This window comes from Mus musculus, chromosome 7, assembly GCF_000001635.26.
Source record: "Mus musculus strain C57BL/6J chromosome 7, GRCm38.p6 C57BL/6J".
NCBI lineage: Eukaryota > Metazoa > Chordata > Mammalia > Rodentia > Muridae > Mus > Mus musculus.
Genome location: NC_000073.6, coordinates 124624710 through 124636374, shown reverse-complemented (window position 1 = coordinate 124636374; position 11665 = coordinate 124624710). Strand labels below are relative to the sequence as shown.

Sequence of the window (11665 nt, the reverse complement as noted above, 5' to 3'; positions counted from 1 at the left end):
CTCGCTTGAGCCCATGCATGACCCTTGGCTAGTGGTTCCATCTCTGAGAGCTTCCAAGGGACCAGGTTAGTTGACTCTGTTGGTTTTCAAATGAGTTTCTGAATGAGGTTCTCAAACTTTGGTGTGCACAAATTATTGGAAATGTTGATACAGTGCAGATCCGGATTAAATAGTCAAGAGTTGGACCTAGTGTGCCATATTTCTAGAATGTGTTCAGATAGTGTTCTTGCCACTGTTTAGCAGTGCTTTTCAAACTTTGGTGTGTTAGACTCACACAGGATGCGGATAGACTAGACACACAAGCTTGTTAAGGCAGAATCAGACATTGGCTTCTCTATTGATAGCAAGGTCCCAGGTGCTATTTAATGCATTGATTCTCAAACCTGGCTGTTCGTTAGAACCATCTGGAAAGAGTGGAACATTCCAAATCCCCCCTGCTTCCAGTAGATGTTAAAATTCAGCGAGGGCTTTGAATTAGTGGCATCAGCAACTTCTACAAACTTGCTCAGTAATAAGGATAGCAGTTTCCTTGGCCAAATCGGAGGCATTGTAAATTTTAATCAAGGAGATAGTAACTAGGGAATCAATATGTTTTTACAGGCACCTCAGGTTATTTTTTAAGCAAGTAAAATTTCAAAGTAAACACACTCACATTGATTACGGAACAAATTGATCCCAGGACTTTTGATTTGGTCCAGGATTATGGGCGTATCTCTAGTTACACCGTGGAAACTTGGATGCCATGTCAAAGTAAGGCTTTGATCATGTCTGGTTTTGATGAGAACTGCTGGTGATCTCAAGATTCCTGGGCTCTGTTTCCTTTATTTACAATAGGAAGCTTGTTTGCTGATGAATGCTTCCAAGAAGCTTGAATGTTCCACGGAACGCCCCTAAAAGCATCACTAGAAAGAAATGAAACCTTTAGAGATAGGGTCTGGCAGGATGCTGCTAGGTGATTGAATCATTACCATCAAGGAGAAGGCATGCCCCTTCTAGTCTCACTTTGCTTTCTGATTCATTATAAAAGCAATGTGCTCTGTGGAATCCTTCCAGTACGACATTCCTGCCATTGTCAGGGATCCACATGGGATGCCCTGGACTGGGACCTCCACAATAGTGAGCCCAAGCAAAATTTTTTTCTTTATAAGTCAATTGCCTCAAGCATTTTGTTATAGTAATCCAACACATCTGATTAACACATTTAAGTCTAGTGACTTTTCTATAAATCTGTTATAGGAAGGTCTGTCTGTACAACTCACGTTGGTTGTTTGTCTCTCTAGAAATAATTATACTTTTTTTTTCAGTAGCAGCAGTTTGAGGAACTTTCTCCCTTCTGACTTTCTGAGCCAGATTCAGGAATTAGCACATAAAGTAGAATCAAGCCAATAAATGCATCAAAGATGCTTTAAAGGTGGCCATGCTCATAGCCTTGTCACTCAAATAGACTGGAAAACAAAAGAGGTAAAACAAAACAAAACAAAACAAAACAAAACACCAAAGGGTGACTGCTGCTGGGACACAGGCAGATTTCTATTATCTGAAGATGATAGCATGTAAGCAGGGACTGCTGAGCATACTCCACTCTGAGGGAGAGCCTCTGTCATTGAGCCTGACACTACCAGGCTCCATGCAATATGAAAACTAAAAGACAGAGGTAAAATTAAATTTTGTCACACCACACAGCTCCTGGATCCAGCTATGCCTGAAGGGGCACCACTCTGTTTTCTATTATGTGAACCAGTTTAGGTTTTACTCGAACTGAGTTTGTAGATTTAAATGTTCTTTTCCTTAAAATTAAATGTGGCTTTACTGATGCTGTTAGCATTTTTCAGATGACACAGACAATTCCCATGAGGACATGGAACTTGATCTAAATCTAAAATTGAAACCGTGAAAACCAGAAGTGAGCAAAGAATATACCTCGTTGGAGTGTTTCCCATCCTGCTATTAAGGACTAGATGGCTGATCCAAATGTGCCTTGCCAGGCTATTGTCTTCTATAGTGAGAAGAGACATTTCCCTAGCCTATCTTGACAGCATCTGAGAAGTTCAGTGTGCTCCCCCAGAGTGTGCTCCCCAAGATGCACCTCTTTATCTCACATGAGCAGCCGGCTGCTATGTAATCAGTTAGCACTGTGAGTATGGGACATTTTTTAAAAGATTCATGATAATTTTAGCATAATAAAACCAGCATATGACACCTCATTAGTTATTAATAAGAACAAAAATGCTTATCTTCACTAGAGCCATCTTCTCAGCCAGGGGTTGTTCTGCTCCTGAAGGCATCAGCAATACCCAGAGCTGTGTGCTGCTGGCCTCTCTCATACAGGATCAGGACTGCTGAAGGTGCTGTTAAAGTCCATCCCATGCACAAACATCACTACCCACAGGACTACGAGCTCCCAGTTCTTACAAAGCCAAGGCTGAGGGATCCTCTGCCCTGGATCCAGCTGTGATTCTATAGCTCACTGGATGCTGCTGGAAGATACAAATCCTGGACCTGAAATGAAGGCAAAGATGTTGCTCACCAAATAGCAGTTCAGAGCATCAGCACCTTTCCTGGGTCTTCGGTCATGACTCCACAGGCTGATGAAGGAAGGCCAGAGTGACACCTCCACAGGCAGATGAGGCACTGCAGGAGAGGGACCCTGGGCTTATCATCACAAGAGGCACCTTGTCCACTTCCTGGATCAGAGGAAAACTATCCCTCAGGCTCTCCTGGGGTATCTGACACTGATCAATTCTCCATGTCTCTAGTTCTCTGACCTCAAAGGAGAAACCACCAATTAAATTGAATTCTGGCATCATGAGAAGCCATCACAAAGTCAGGAGGATTTTGCTTACAAGCTGAACTCCATGTCCAAGAGAGTCTGCAGTCCCAGTACTTCTGACCAACCATGCTCACCTTCATTAGTTCAGATAATTTGTTCTAGAAACTGCTTTGTTCACTGCTGCCAAGTCATAAAGAAGACAGTGCAATTTGTCACATAAAGTTTAGTTTTAAACAGTCAATGGAAAGGATACAAAACGCAGGATATGTATGGGGTAGAAGAGTTTGCACATCCCTCAACACCAACCTCAAAGGCCCTGAATCACTTTGTTTAAATGTTTTCATGGATGGTTCACTATACTGGAATGATTGGAGAAATCACTGTTTGCTAATGATTTTTAAAAATCTTAAGTACACATTATTTATGCAAAGTGACAGGCTTCATTATGATATTCATATAAGTATATCATAGACTTTGATCATATTTACCCACTATTCTTTCATGTCTACCCCTTGCTCTTTTCCCCTGAAATGGTCCCCTTTTATTGCATATTACCTTTTTCAGTGTAGATTTTTACATATAGAGAAAATATGTGATATTGTCTTTTCAAGTCTAGCTCATTGCATTCAACATAATTATCTTAAGTTACATCCATGTGCCTGCAAATGACATAGTTTCGTTCTTTTTTTATTAGATATTTTCTTTATTTATATTTCAAATGTTATCCCCTTTCTTGGTTTCCCCCCGAAAACCACCATCCCATCCCCCCTCTTACTGCTCACCAACCCACCCACTCCTGCTTCCCTGCCCTGGCATCCTACTACACTGGGGAATCGAGCCTTCACAGGACCAAGGGCCTCTCCTTCCATTGATGTCCAACAAGGCCATCCTCTGTTATATATGCAGCTGGAGCCTGGGTACCTCCATGTGTATTCTTTGATTGGTAGTGTAGTCCCTGGGAGCTCTGGGGGTATTGGTTAGTTTATATTGTTGTTCCTCCTATGGGGCTGCAATTTCCTTCAGCTCCTTGGGTACTTTCTCTAGCTCCTTCATTAGTGACCCTGTGTTCAGTCCAATGGTTGGCTGAGAGCATCCACCTCCGTATTTGCCAGGCATTGGCAGATCCTCTCAGGAGACAGCTATATCAGGCTCCTGTCAGTAAGCAGTTGTTGGCATCCACAATAGTGTCTGGGTTTGGTGACTGTAGATGGGATGGATCCCTTGGTAGGGGCAGTCTCTAGATGGTCTTTCCTTCAGTCTCTGCTCTATACTTTGTCACTGTATCTCTTCCCATGGGTATTTTGTTTCACCTTCTAAGAAAGACCTATGTATCCATACCTTGGTCTTCCTTCTTCTTGAACTTCATTAGGTCTGTGAATTGTATCTTGGGTATTCCGAGCTTCTGAGGTAACCCAATCACAAAAGAACATACATGGTATATACTCACTGATAAGTGGCCATTGGCCCACAGTTTCTTTCTTTACAGTTAAATCACACCACATCCTCTTCATCCTTTTACCTGCTGATGATACCCATGCTGATTCCACAACTTGCCTACTAAGAATAACATCATATTGATGACCAACTCACTCTCCACCCTCCCCATAGAACAGAAACAAGGCAGAAATATCCAGCCCTCTTTCTACATGGTTGGTTGCTCTGGCAACCAGCCTCCATCCTGAATCTACATGTGCCCACCATAATAACCATTGTTACCACAGTCTCAGGCTTGGTAGACTAAATAATGTTCTTGTCACTCAGGGAATCCTAAGTGTTATAGAAGCTCTATGTCAAGGAAAAAAAAAACAAATACATGATAAATCCTTAAATTATGACACATAATTTCTGTTTCTCAATGTGTGAGTAAATTTGCCCTACACACTGGAGGAATATGCAATTTCTGTCCCTAGACAGTCCTCAACAAAATCAGTCAGGCTGTGCCCTTAAGAAATGCAGACATGGGGGTGACCCATGAAATCCCTCGGGGAGAATAGCAGATGTGTATTTGCAAGGTCTAGCACCCTCTGTTCTGAAGTATTTTCACAGAACCAGGCCAGTTGTAGTAAATGCAGATATTGATTGTGTTTCCAAAATATTCATGCACACCCTGTAGAGATCTCACGGCAGGGGTGGATGTTTGAAGCAGTAACCAGCCTGGACAGGCAGGAGTGGGCAGCTTTGCAAAGGCCAGCCAACAAATTGGGGTAGAGATCTTAGGAAAGATATGAGCCACAGGAAAAAAAATATTAAAAAGTAGACACTTGATTCAATGAAGCAGGCAGTCACCGATCTGAAGTTCTTTGGGGAACAGAACAGCATGTGTGTGGAGACATGTCCGTGTCTCTTGCACTTATTGCCATACCAAAACTTGGCACCTCCTCACCAACTATTTGTGGAATTAAGAGCTGGGTACTGTGATTGGAGACCACCCTCTCCAGTCACAGGCCTTTGAATTTTCCTATAAATAGGCACATAGCATTTGAGGGTTGGAGAATCTTAGAAATCCTAATAACTTTGCCACATCTCAAAGTAAAATGCCCATTAACATTCTGTTTTTACTATATTTGTCTAAGAATCAAGGAAACCACTAAATTTAGCCTTGAATCACTCTGAATGGGAGAAACATGCAGCAAAAGTAGATGGAGTGGTCAAGGGCCAAGCTGAACAGCAGAGCAGAGAAAAGCATTCTCAGGTTTTACCCAGAAGATTGGCAGCCTCTGTTTGTTTGTTTGATTGGTTGGTTGGTTGTTTTGTTTTTTTTTTTTTTTTTTATGTTTGGTTATTAAAGTGATGGGAGCCAAGTGTGGTGGTACAGGGCAGTGAGTCAGAATGGAGTAGGAGGTCACTGAGCTGGACCTTGATAAAAGAAATTAGGTGGAGACCAGACAGTCTGCCCTGCCTGGAACTCATTAGCAGACAACTGTGAGCCATGACACAGCACTACTCAGCCAGAGGCTTTCTGGTAGTCCATAGACCCTCCCTATACAAGTCAAACATCCACACAGGTGTGCTTCACCCCTAGAGAAACTACCAGCTTTAGATAAGTCAGCCAGCTTCAAATGCAGGTCAGGACTGTGGGCCCTTCACCCATCGCCTACCCTTACCTTTGAGGGCCTGCTTTCCTCTGCCCAGAAGCAAACTCTTCCTGCACTCTGCATCCAACTGCATTCTGTGGGTGGAGAACAAAAAGCCGGAAAGTTAAAGGTGAGAATTCAGTAGCAGTAGACTGTGACTGAAATCCTAGCACTCTACAGACTGGGAGGCTGAGACAGGGATTGCTTTGAGTTTGAGGCCAGTTTGGGCTGTATACTGAGACCCTATATGAATGAATGAATGAATGAATGAATGAACCAATCAAGCAATCAATCAACAAAGGGGCCGGAAACAAGAAGTCATTGAAACTCACCCTATAGAATGGAAGTGATGAAGAGACTGAAGAAACCCTCATATCCATGTACCACTGCAAAGAATGTAAGCTGGAGCTACCTGTTAAAGGCTAAAGGGCTCCTGCCTTTGCGGCCTGCCCTTGAGACAGACCTGCCCATATGCTTCAGTGCTATTTAATTTAGTGAAATATCAAAAGCAACCTGTCTATCAATATGGGAAACCCTACATAAAGCTGAATGGGGTGTTATATAGCCACAAGGGGCTGCTTTTCAATGAAAATGTAGCTACAGGAATGATTGAGAATGATGGCACCAGGCTCAGAAACATGGTGATTCTATTTATTTTCATATGTGTGAAAATTATTTCCCAAGATGGCTGTAATGGTTAACTTAGGGCATGAGAAGGAGAGGCTTAGGAATTGGGCTGGGGATAAGAGCATACTTTAGCTTTTTATGGAAAGTACCTAGTTTTATAGAAGATACTATGTGTTCTGGCAGCTAGACAGATACAAAATACATCCGGATTCCTGAGTTTGAATCCTTGCTGTGTGGCCTTGGATACTTTGCTTAGCTTCTCTGTGTCTCACTTTTCTCATCTATAGGCAGCAATAATAACAATAATGATTACAACAATGATTAAAACAATGACAGTGATGATAATAGTTGTAATAGCTCCTCATAGAGCACTGCAAGTATTCAGAGTTAACTGGGTACAGTGCTTGGAACCATGCTATTAGTAGTTTATTTCATATTATTAATTTATTGCATACATATACTATATATCCTATATGTCTGTTATATATACATAATATATAGTTTATACATAATATGTAGTATATATGTGTTATATATACTATATAGTCTATATAGTATACTATATATGTTATACATGATATATTAATTAATATATGTATATTTATAATACAAGTCAGAAATGAGATGGACTATGAAAGGTATGATGGTTTGTCTATGCTCGGCCCAGGGAGTGGCACTGTTAGAGGGTGTAACCCTGTTGGTGTAGGTGTGGCCTTGTTGGAGTAGGTGTGTCACTGTGAATGTGGGCTTTAAGATCCTAGTCCTAGCTGCCTGAAAGTCAGTCTTCTGCTAGCAGCAGTCAGATAAAGATGTAGAACTCTTAGCTCCTTCAGCGCCATGCCTGACTGGATGTTGCCATGTTCCTGCCTTGATGATAATGGACTGGACCTCTGAACCTGTAAGCCAGCCCCAGTTAAATGTTATCCTTATAAGAGTTGCCTTGGTCATGGTGTCTGTTCACAGCAGTAAAACCCTAACTAAGACAAACGGAAAGAGGAGAAAGGCTTTGTTGCTCTTTCTGGGGAGGAGACAGGCTGTGACCTGCAGCGCACATTTACAGAACAGAGTTTTCCGATGTTGTCTTGAAGTATTCTTCTCTTCCTCCCACACAGGGGTGAATCTAGACTGGTAAAGTTCTTTAGCAATATCCAGTTATCCTGTGGCATTCAGGATCTCTGAGTGGGAGAAACACTCATCTTATTCTCTCTTTTATTTAACATAATCTAAATTTAACAAGCCTATTAAAGCACAGGTTTCAACAAGAGACATTGAACTGATTTCAATATTTAATAAATTCTTTTCCCCAAGAAGGGCTTTTAAATGCCAAAGAAGCATGTGGACAATACTAAATTTATTTCTTTTATGCCAAGGTCTTGTGGGTGTGTTAGATGGGGGAACCCCCTTTATGTACCATTAAAAAGAAGGATATAATTATGTCTCTTGAAAATTATTTTGAATGTCTGGATTCAGTTTTTCCCCTTTTTCTTCCAACAGGAGAGTGAGACATTGTTTCATTGAGGAGAAAAACTCCTCAGGTTCCCGAGAATCTCGACACAGTCACAGGTATCTAGTTTCCTCCCAGGCTTCTCCGGTGAGTCGTTGGTCTACTGAGCTACAAGACAATTTAAGACTTGCTTTTGCTGCCTCTGTGGTTGTGGTTCTAGTTAAATACTTGCTGCATGGCCGTGGAAGGAAAAAATTCCCATGAAAATCAATTCTATAAACGAGCAGCTTTCTATTGCTCTGTGTACATGGGGGTGAGCCAGGGTTTGCCTTATCCAACCCCGGTTCCCCTGAACTCATTATTTTCCTGCTCCCTGAGTGCTGTGATTACAGGTGCCTGCTTGTGCATCTTTCTTCTATATAGACTGAGGTCCATATGTTACAGGCTATACCACATTTCCCTGGACTCTGCAAGAAGGATGTCTGACTACTGAGAAAGTGAAGGGTGGGGCAGGGCAAACTCATTCTATTCTGAAAGGTCTTTTCTAGTATGCAGCCCCAAGTCTGTAGACTGTAAATACAAATGACAGAAGGTAGCTGGGTGTGGTGGCAAGTGTCTGTATGTAAGCAGTAGGGAGGCCAAGGCACAAAGATATGGAGTTTAAAACCCGCCTGAGATATGTTAGAGAAATTTTGTGCAAAAACGAATACATGTATATGTGACTGTCCTAAAGCAACTGGCTGTATCCACAGAGGATGGCATCTTCCAGTGCTTCTTCGTCCAGGGCAGGCCTGTTCTTTGGAAACTGTGTGTCTTGGGTATCTGTTTTATTTGCTCCTTCACCTCTCTCCTGTGATTTCTCTTGTCTGAGATTCACTGACCTGAGTTGCTTATGGGTTGAATGGGTGTTTGATATATTTGGGATGTTTAAGCATCCCAAACGTACAGCCAGATAAAAGAAAAAAAAAAAAAAACATCTCCTGAAAGTCTCCATGCTTGGTGCCAGCTCAAGGGTAATTGCCATAATAGCATCCCTTTAATATCTTAGAAACCCTTCTCTCCCAAAAGGAGCCTCAGCCCAGGGCCTGATGGGAGACACTAGGATGAATCAGCTAAGCCCCAAGGGAAGGGGGTGAACTAGAAACATGTGCATCATTGATGCTTTCCTCCCTCATGGCCATGAGCTGCTCAGAAAAGAGCCAGGGGAGGTCCCTCTATCAGCTTGACTGACAGCCTCATGCCCCTGTTGTTTCTAGGAAAAATAATGCTTTGGTTGATCATGGTATTTTCTTGGAGCACTAGCTCTGGCATAAATATACAGTCGGAAAATGATGCCATCCTGGAAGATATACAATATGTTCCTGGCAAGAGACACTAGGCATATCTCTTCTACTGCCTGCTGCCCTTCCCAGAATCCAGCTGCATCGTGAAGGACCCACAGCTTGGAAATTGAAGCAATGAAGGAACTGAGCCTCTGTAATTGCTTGCTTCCCCTGGGTCAGAGGCAGACAAGTAAGTACCAGTCTGAGGCCCTGTGTAGCTTGTAACTGGTATCTACCATGACAATTGACTGACCTAAGAGAACAGAAAGAAGTCTTCCCCAAGATAGAAAACATTACAGAAATGTGCCCCAGCTTCATTCTATACTCAGTGCTTGTGCATCCCTCTTAAAAATACAGAATCACAATAAATAAGAAATACAACTGCTTCTGAGAACAAAGGAAAGCAGCACACACACAAACACACACATGAATAGCTGTTGAGCTCTAGAGATGTAGGTCGGAAGCAGAGCATTCACAAGGACCTGGGTTTGATTCCCAAAACTGTAAAGAACCAGTTCAAAAATTAACTAGCTGTAGGAGCTGCCCCGTCAAATATAAGTACAGTTTTAGATCTTACCATTTTATACATAGTAAAACATTTTGAGATGACAGGCGTGCCCAGGGACAGCGATTTTCTAAGACAGAGTAATTGTCTCGAGGAGGTCTACATCGTCAAGCCTGAAGCCTGTGGCAGTGCAGTGTGACAGGGACAACAGGATTATCCTGCTGCCACTGACTTGCACACGGAGATGTAGAGTCCAGGTAGTCACAGGGTCCCTATAGGAGGGATGAGGATCTCAGGGACAGAATTAGGAATGGGACAAGGTAAAGGGATGCAGCCTTCAGCCCCAGTTGGAAAAATGCAGGTGCTCCAGAGAAGAAAATTGGGACCCTCCAGAGAAGAATGTGAACTGGTTTCTGGGAGTTGAGCAAAGCCAGGAGAGGACTCTCCTTAGGACCCAGTATGGTATGGCTGTGCCAATTCACTTTAAGATGTGCCTGCCTGTTTTAAGCTTCTTAGCCTAGGATGCTTTGTAACAGTGTCGCCCCACATCTAAAGCTACCCATGCTTCTCAGCTCCCCTCCCAGAAGCTTCTCGTGTATCAGTTATCTTAACAGACCCCAAGACGTTAGCACAACCGACTCCATGTTAGAGGCACCATTGTGACCCTAAAACCCAGCAGGTAGGCCCCAACACAGGCCAAAATAAAGATCCAATCCATCAAAGATCTATTAAATAGTTCCAGGATCCTGGAAAGTCCCTAAAGGCACTAACCTTGTTTGTTGGCTTCTGAAATTTCAATTCTTAATGACTGTTCTTTCTAACAGATATGTGTCAATCAGGATGTGGTTTTTGTACATAAGAAGCAAAGAACAATGAGACTTGGGGTACACAGTTTGGGCAAGTTCCTGACTGACAAGTTCCTGCTGGCCATTGTGTCATCAAATAAAGATATTCTATTGGTTTTAAGAGTCTGTGTGTTCTTGAAGGACTTACCTTGCAATACATGTTCACAGCAAACATTTCTTTTGATACAAGGTGTGTGTGTCTGTGTGTGTGTCTGTGTGTTTGTGTGTCTGTGAGGGAGAGAGAGAGGAAGAGAGAGACAAAGAGAGAGAGAGACACACACACAGAGAAACAAGGGCAGAGAAAGATACATATGATGCAAGCATATATTCATAACGAAAGAGAGGGAACACAAAGCATTATGTGAATATCTCATATAAAAAGTGATTGCATCATGTGTATATAGGTGTTCGTTTGCTTTGCTTTACACAATGCCACCCTCTGTTTCTTTTTCTTCATCTTGTTTATAATCTCCCCACAGCCTATATTGGAAACCATCCCATATCCGTGCACACAGATAAGCTTTATTCTTCACATATTTTTAATATAAAGGAAATCAGAAGTCTCAAATCAGATTTGAGGCTCGGCCTATTTTGCTGCTCCGGCCTGTGAGGGGGACTTGCTTCCCTCCGAGCATTCCTGTCAGTGCTCAGAAGGAGCCCATCTATAATTCAGCAAGTGGTGCTGGAAAGCGGCTATGCTGGGTTGATTCTGGTATTATGCATATGTCTCTCTGCCCTCTCTCATATCTAGTGTTTCTTTCTGTTAAAAAATAAAAAGTAAAGGCCTGAGTGCCATGAGTGCCTGGATGTGGGTGGTGTGTCTTCTCGGTGCCATCGCTGGTACCAATAGCATTGGTTTCTCAGCAGCTGCCACTCAAACTATGGCTGGTTATTTTGCATCTGCTTCCTGAAATCTAGCTTCTGAGCACAGAAGCTTCATCGCAGTACCCTTGAAGCTCGGGCTATGTCAGACATCACAAAGAAAGCTCCTCCTGTCGGCCAGGAAACCCCAAGATTGCCCTCGTACTACTAAGAAAGCCCCCTCTGCTCACAGTCATCACTTAGGGAAAGGTGAAGG

At 42.6% G+C, this 11665-nt stretch overlaps 1 long non-coding RNA gene across 1 annotated transcript in view; it reads left to right on the top strand.

Moving 5' to 3' along the window:
- Window positions 1-10705, top strand: part of 3100003L05Rik (RIKEN cDNA 3100003L05 gene) — an 83266-nt gene extending 72561 nt beyond the window's left edge. The window contains exons 2-4 of the long non-coding RNA NR_045907.1: window positions 7966-8062; window positions 9172-9427; window positions 10567-10705. This is a non-coding gene — a long non-coding RNA (RIKEN cDNA 3100003L05 gene). The remainder of the gene's footprint in view (window positions 1-7965; window positions 8063-9171; window positions 9428-10566) is intronic.
- Window positions 10706-11665: the final 960 nt, after the last annotated feature.